General features: G+C 40.0%; 1 protein-coding gene across 1 annotated transcript in view; it reads right to left on the bottom strand.

Moving 5' to 3' along the window:
• LOC148480726 (uncharacterized) overlaps positions 1-6,241 on the bottom strand; it is a 280,051-nt gene that overhangs the window by 222,247 nt on the left and 51,563 nt on the right.

Raw genomic sequence — 6,241 nt, forward strand, 5'->3', positions numbered from 1 at the left:
ATTTTTTTTAGCAGAGTAAAAATACTTTTCACATTTTATCCAAAGAGGAATGAAAATGATGATTATCTAGCAGGGAAAGCACCAGCAGTCACAGCCCCTGTATGACACCAGTAATATGTTAGCATGGAGCAGTGTGTGCAGTCAGTGTGATGATTATCTAGCAGGGAAAGCACCAGCAGTCACAGCCCCTGTATGACACCAGTAATATGTTAGCATGGAGCAGTGTGTGCAGTCAGTGTGATGATTATCTAGCAGGGAAAGCACCAGCGGTCACAGCCCCTGTATGACACCAGTAATATGTTAGCATGGAGCAGTGTGTGCAGTCAGTGTGATGATTATCTAGCAGGGAAAGCACCAGCAGTCACAGCCCCTGTATGACACCAGTAATATGTTAGCATGGAGCAGTGTGTGCAGTCAGTGTGATGATTATATAGCAGGAAAAGCACCAGCGGTCACAGCCCCTGTATGACACCAGGAATATGTTAGCATGGAGCAGTGTGTGCAGTCAGTATGATGATTATATAGCAGGGAAAGCACCAGCGCTCACAGCCCCTGTATGACACCAGTAATATGTTAGCATGGAGCAGTGTGTGCAGTCAGTGTGATGATTATCTAGCAGGGAAAGCACCAGCGGTCACAGCCCCTGTATGACACCAGTAATATGTTAGCATGGAGCAGTGTGTGCAGTCAGTGTGATGATTATCTAGCAGGGAAAGCACCAGCAGTCACAGCCCCTGTATGACACCAGTAATATGTTAGCATGGAGCAGTGTGTGCAGTCAGTGTGATGATTATATAGCAGGGAAAGCACCAGCAGTCACAGCCCCTGTATGACACCAGGAATATGTTAGCATGGAGCAGTGTGTGCAGTCAGTGTGATGATTATATAGCAGGGAAAGCACCAGCAGTCACAGCCCCTGTATGACACCAGTAATATGTTAGCATGGAGCAGTGTGTGCAGTCAGTGTGATGACTATATAGCAGGGAAAGCACCAGCGCTCACAGCCCCTGTATGACACCAGTAATATGTTAGCATGGAGCAGTGTGTGCAGTCAGTATGATGATTATATAGCAGGGAAAGCACCAGCGCTCACAGCCCCTGTATGACACCAGTAATATGTTAGCATGGAGCAGTGTGTGCAGTCAGTGTGATGATTATATAGCAGGGAAAGCACCAGCGGTCACAGCCCCTGTATGACACCAGGAATATGTTAGCATGGAGCAGTGTGTGCAGTCAGTATGACGATTATATAGCAGGGAAAGCACCAGCGCTCACAGCCCCTGTATGACACCAGTAATATGTTAGCATGGAGCAGTGTGTGCAGTCAGTGTGATGATTATATAGCAGGGAAAGCACCAGCAGTCACAGCCCCTGTATGACACCAGTAATATGTTAGCATGGAGCAGTGTGTGCAGTCAGTATGATGATTATATAGCAGGGAAAGCACCAGCGCTCACAGCCCCTGTATGACACCAGTAATAGGTTAGCATGGAGCAGTGTGTGCAGTCAGTGTGATGATTATCTAGCAGGGAAAGCACTAGTGAATGTATGATTCAATAACAAATAATAAATACAGTATATATTCACATAAATTCAATATTTACTGATATATTTCATATACTTACATATATTTATTTACAAGTTGCAAATATTCATATATATTCATACAGGGCACATATATACAAATATCCATATACTGATATATCATACAGAGCACATATATACATTAGTCAGTATTAGAACCACTTGTCAGCCATGATGCTGCAGCAGGACTTAGCTATCATGGTCACTATAAGCACGATATTACCTAACTTGTTTTTCTCAATGTAGGGAGTATAAAGAATACAATAAGATCTTTCCTATTACGCACAGTCTGAGCTATTTACCACATATAGAGATACAGCCCACGGAGCAAGGATGTTAGCAGGACACGTAGCCTCCTCCATAGTATTCCAAGGACAGGACGGAGGATTCTAATAATACTAATAAGAATAAACTATGTCTCCATATTATTATAGATGTGTTATCAGATTATGCCAGAAGTCATCCAGTGCTTGCATGCCATAGAGGTAACAATCATGTTAGAGGGCGTGATAATGTGTAATGGTTCTGTAACTGTTATGATCAGTGTATAAAATATCTGTGATTTGTACTCCTCCTTGTTACTTGTGCACTAACCCTGAGAGATGCACTTATACTCTCAGTAACATTATTTCATTCATTAATAAAGTACTTATTCTTAATAATATCCGTGCCGGAGGAATTACTTGGTGAAGCAGCACCTGGGAGAATTCATTCCTGTATAAAAGGGATTTTCTATAGCTGGAGGCACTGGCTTCCAGGACTTACAGAATGCACCTCATCATGTATCCAGTGTAACCATAGTGACAGGTGGAGAACTACTTGCTGATTGGCCAGCGGCTTGAGGGTCTTCACTAGTCATCTCTCGATATCTTGGTGAGTATAGGAATTATTGTATTTATAATATATATTTCTGTACCACAAGATAGTGTGAGAGAGATAATATTGGTGATTGGGTGTCTTCTACTAGGTGTTGAACTCATAAATATGTGAATTTGACAGTGTATTGCTGCATATAAGTAATTTTGTAATTAAATTATTGAAGTGGTAAAATTAAATTAAATTGATAAAAAACAATAATAACATTTTAAAATATAGTCTGATCAGCCATATATACTGTATACATATATAAAAAAAATACAATAATAATAATAAATATAATTGGCAGTTTATTAATTTACTGAACGTTTAAATTATAATTAAGAATAATTGAAATTTGTGAAGTAATTAGAGACATTTATATTGAAATGTGGAATATTTGTTGGGGTGGAGCCATTTTTTTTTCATAAGACAGACGTGTCCCAAGGTGTAATGTAGACCGGGAGCAACTATGGGTGCTGATATTGATCAAAATAAAGATATTGGAACAAATGGGGCGCAAGAGAGAGCAGCTTAAAAAATCTCTACCAGATCTTGCCCAAATACAAGAAGGATTAAAGAATTCAATACACAAAGTAGGTAGTGTTCTTAAAAGCGCTCATAACATAAAAATAATAAATTATACTCATAACAGTCTTTTTAGGCTTGTCGTTCTCTTGAAAGGATTCCTCCTCAGGCAATATACAAAACAAAAGAGACAAAAAAGGGCATCTGTGTAGAATAGCTCGAAAAGTTCATTGATGTTTTCATATAAACAAAGTGTTCATGGGGAGTGATTTCTTTCTATATGGAAAGGTGATGTACCGCACTCACATGGAAATGGATATATCTAAGCTCCAAAAGGTATCTTTATATTTTGGGCAAAATATACTGGCTCAACATGCGACCAAACGATGGGATTTAAACGTACCCTACTCACATTGACAATGGTAGGGAAAAATACATAAAGGTATCTTTACTGGGACACGCACCCAAAACTCACTTGGACAAGCACAGCATGAAGCACATCAAGGTTTCTTTATATTCCTTATTATGTCTCCAAAATAAACCAGCAGGCAATTTTCAGTATTTATTCAAGTCCACAAAAGATATAAGCACACAATCCAAAAGGTTCAGGAGAAGCAGAATTTCCACAATATCCAGGCACAGTTGTTAATCACTATAGTACATTGTATATAGAGCCGTCCGGAACAGTCTCCAAAGAAAAAAACAAGATGTACTTGAGTACCTTACTGGAAGTGCGATTCCTTACCACCCCCAAAATATCCTTATTGGTGATGCACAAAGTCCTCTCATAACCAGGTTATGAGAGGACTTTGTGCATCACCAATAAGGATAAAAAGATACCTTTTGGAGCTTAGATATATCCATTTCCATGTGAGTGCGGTACGTCACCTTTCCATATAGAAAGAAATCACTCCCCATGAACACTTTGTTTATATGAAAACATCAATGAACTTATCGAACTATTCTACACAGATGTCCTTTTTTGTCTCTTTTGTTTTGTATATTGCCTGAGGAGGAATCCTTTCAAGAGAACGACAAGCCTAAAAGGACTGTTATGAGTATAATTTATTATTTTTATGTTATGAGCGCTTTTAAGAACACTACCTACTTTGTGTATGGGTGCTGATATGTTTTTGGAGAAAAAGCCTAAAATTCTCTCAGAACAATAATGTGCATATTACATCATGACACAAATGAATCCTGATTACCTGCAGTTTTGTGATGAATGGTATAAATTGACAAAAGGTCACAGGATGTGTTTTTCTGTGTACAGAACATATAATACAGACAGATAAGATTTAGTTGGGGAAAAGATTTCATCTCTGTTTGGAGCACAGCGTAAGGAAAAAACATTTGCAGTGATCACATAGTGGGTATGAGTACTCAAAGCTGTATAACTGCAGGCTGCAAAGGGGGTGTTTAGCCCACGGTTCCAGTGCGAGATAACACCTTATATCTTATGCTCCCACAGAATAATTGTCCTCCTGCATATTGTCCATTGTTCCCTGAAAATATCACTGGTATATCAGATGAACAGTGGCATGATGAATTACAGATGGCAGGTCTTGCATGGTAAATTCCCCGAGATAATTACCAGTAATTGCCTCGCAGCCTGTATCAGCTCCGTTGATCTATGCAGAGGGAGCACGTCTGTAAATACCTAAGTCAGCACCAGTTGACTCAGATCCGAGTGATGATACTGAGGAATTAAAATCAATTGATTATGAACATGATATTGTAAAATCTGATATTGAACAGTCTGTTGGGGAAACAAAGGTTAAAACTGCTTATAAGGTTATGAAAGAAAAAGCAGCAAAGTTACAATCTGTAGCAATGATTACTAAGGAAACCTTGAGAAGTGCAGGAAAAGATAAGGACTCTAAGACAGTGACATTACAGCCTGTGCCTGTATATACAGTGCCAGGAGAGCAGGAAGGGAAAGATAAGGACTCTAAGACAGTGACATTACAGCCTGTGCCTGTATATACAGTGCCAGGAGAGCAGGAAGGGAAAGATAAGGACTCTAAGACAGTGACATTACAGCCTGTGCCTGTATATACAGTGCCAGGAGAGCAGGAAGGGAAAGATAAGGACTCTAAGACAGTGACATTACAGCCTGTGCCTGTATATACAGTGCCAGGAGAGCAGGAAGGGAAAGATAAGGACTCTAAGACAGTGACATTACAGCCTGTGCCTGTATATACAGTGCCAGGAGAGCAGGAAGGGAAAGATAAGGACTCTAAGACAGTGACATTACAGCCTGTGCGTGTATATACAGTGCCAGGAGAGCAGGAAGGGAAAGATAAGGACTCTAAGACAATGACATTACAGCCTGTGCGTGTATATACAGAGCCAGGAGAGCAGGAAGGGAAAGATAGATTGGTTCCGCTGTGGGCTCCATGAAGACATACAGATTTGCAGCCTTAGTGCAGAATTTACCTGACCCGAAAAATAATTTGCAGAAAAGTTGTAAATATGTTGAAACGTTATCATTATTACATGAGCCCACAGGGAAAGATTGGAAGCAGCTTATGTTAGCTATGTGGCCAGAGAACAGTGTAACATCTGAAGATATCATTACTGAGGTTATGCTTAATGCTATGCAGCTAACAGCAAAAGAATGGAAAACAGTTGTTAAATGAGTTGAGGAACAGTTGAAGCTACGTAGTGTTTCCACAGCAGATTGTATGGTCTAATTGTATCAGACTAAACAGGTTCTCGCTGAGGAACAGTTGAAGCTACGTAGTGTTTCCACAGCAGATTGTATGGTCTAATTGTATCAGACTAAACAGGATCTCTCTGAGGAACAGTTGAAGCTACGTAGTGTTTCCACAGCAGACTGTATGGTCTAAACTGTATCAGACTAAACAGGAACTCTCTGAGGAACAGCTGAAGCTACGTAGTGTTTCCACAGCAGATTGTATGGTCTAAACTGTATCAGACTAAACAGGAACTCTCTGAGGAACAGTTGAAGCTACGTAGTGTTTCCACAGCAGATTGTATGGTCTAAACTGCATCAGACTAAACAGGATCTCTCTGAGGAACAGCTGAAGCTACGTAGTGTTTCCACAGCAGATTGTATGGTCTAAACTGTATCAGACTAAACAGGATCTCTCTGAGGCAGTTTCTGATTATCATAAGAGGTTAATGGACAACCTATAAGATTTTGGTGGTATTACGGATGAGAATGTGCAGGTTGCATATATGGTAAAGGGATTGTTTATGGAAGGACTTAATGAGGCATTACGTGAGAGGGTAACAATTCAGTATCCAG

The sequence above is a fragment of the Taudactylus pleione genome, unplaced genomic scaffold, assembly GCF_031769625.1.
Source record: "Taudactylus pleione unplaced genomic scaffold, aTauple2 ptg000603l, whole genome shotgun sequence".
In the NCBI taxonomy this organism is placed as follows: domain Eukaryota; kingdom Metazoa; phylum Chordata; class Amphibia; order Anura; family Myobatrachidae; genus Taudactylus; species Taudactylus pleione.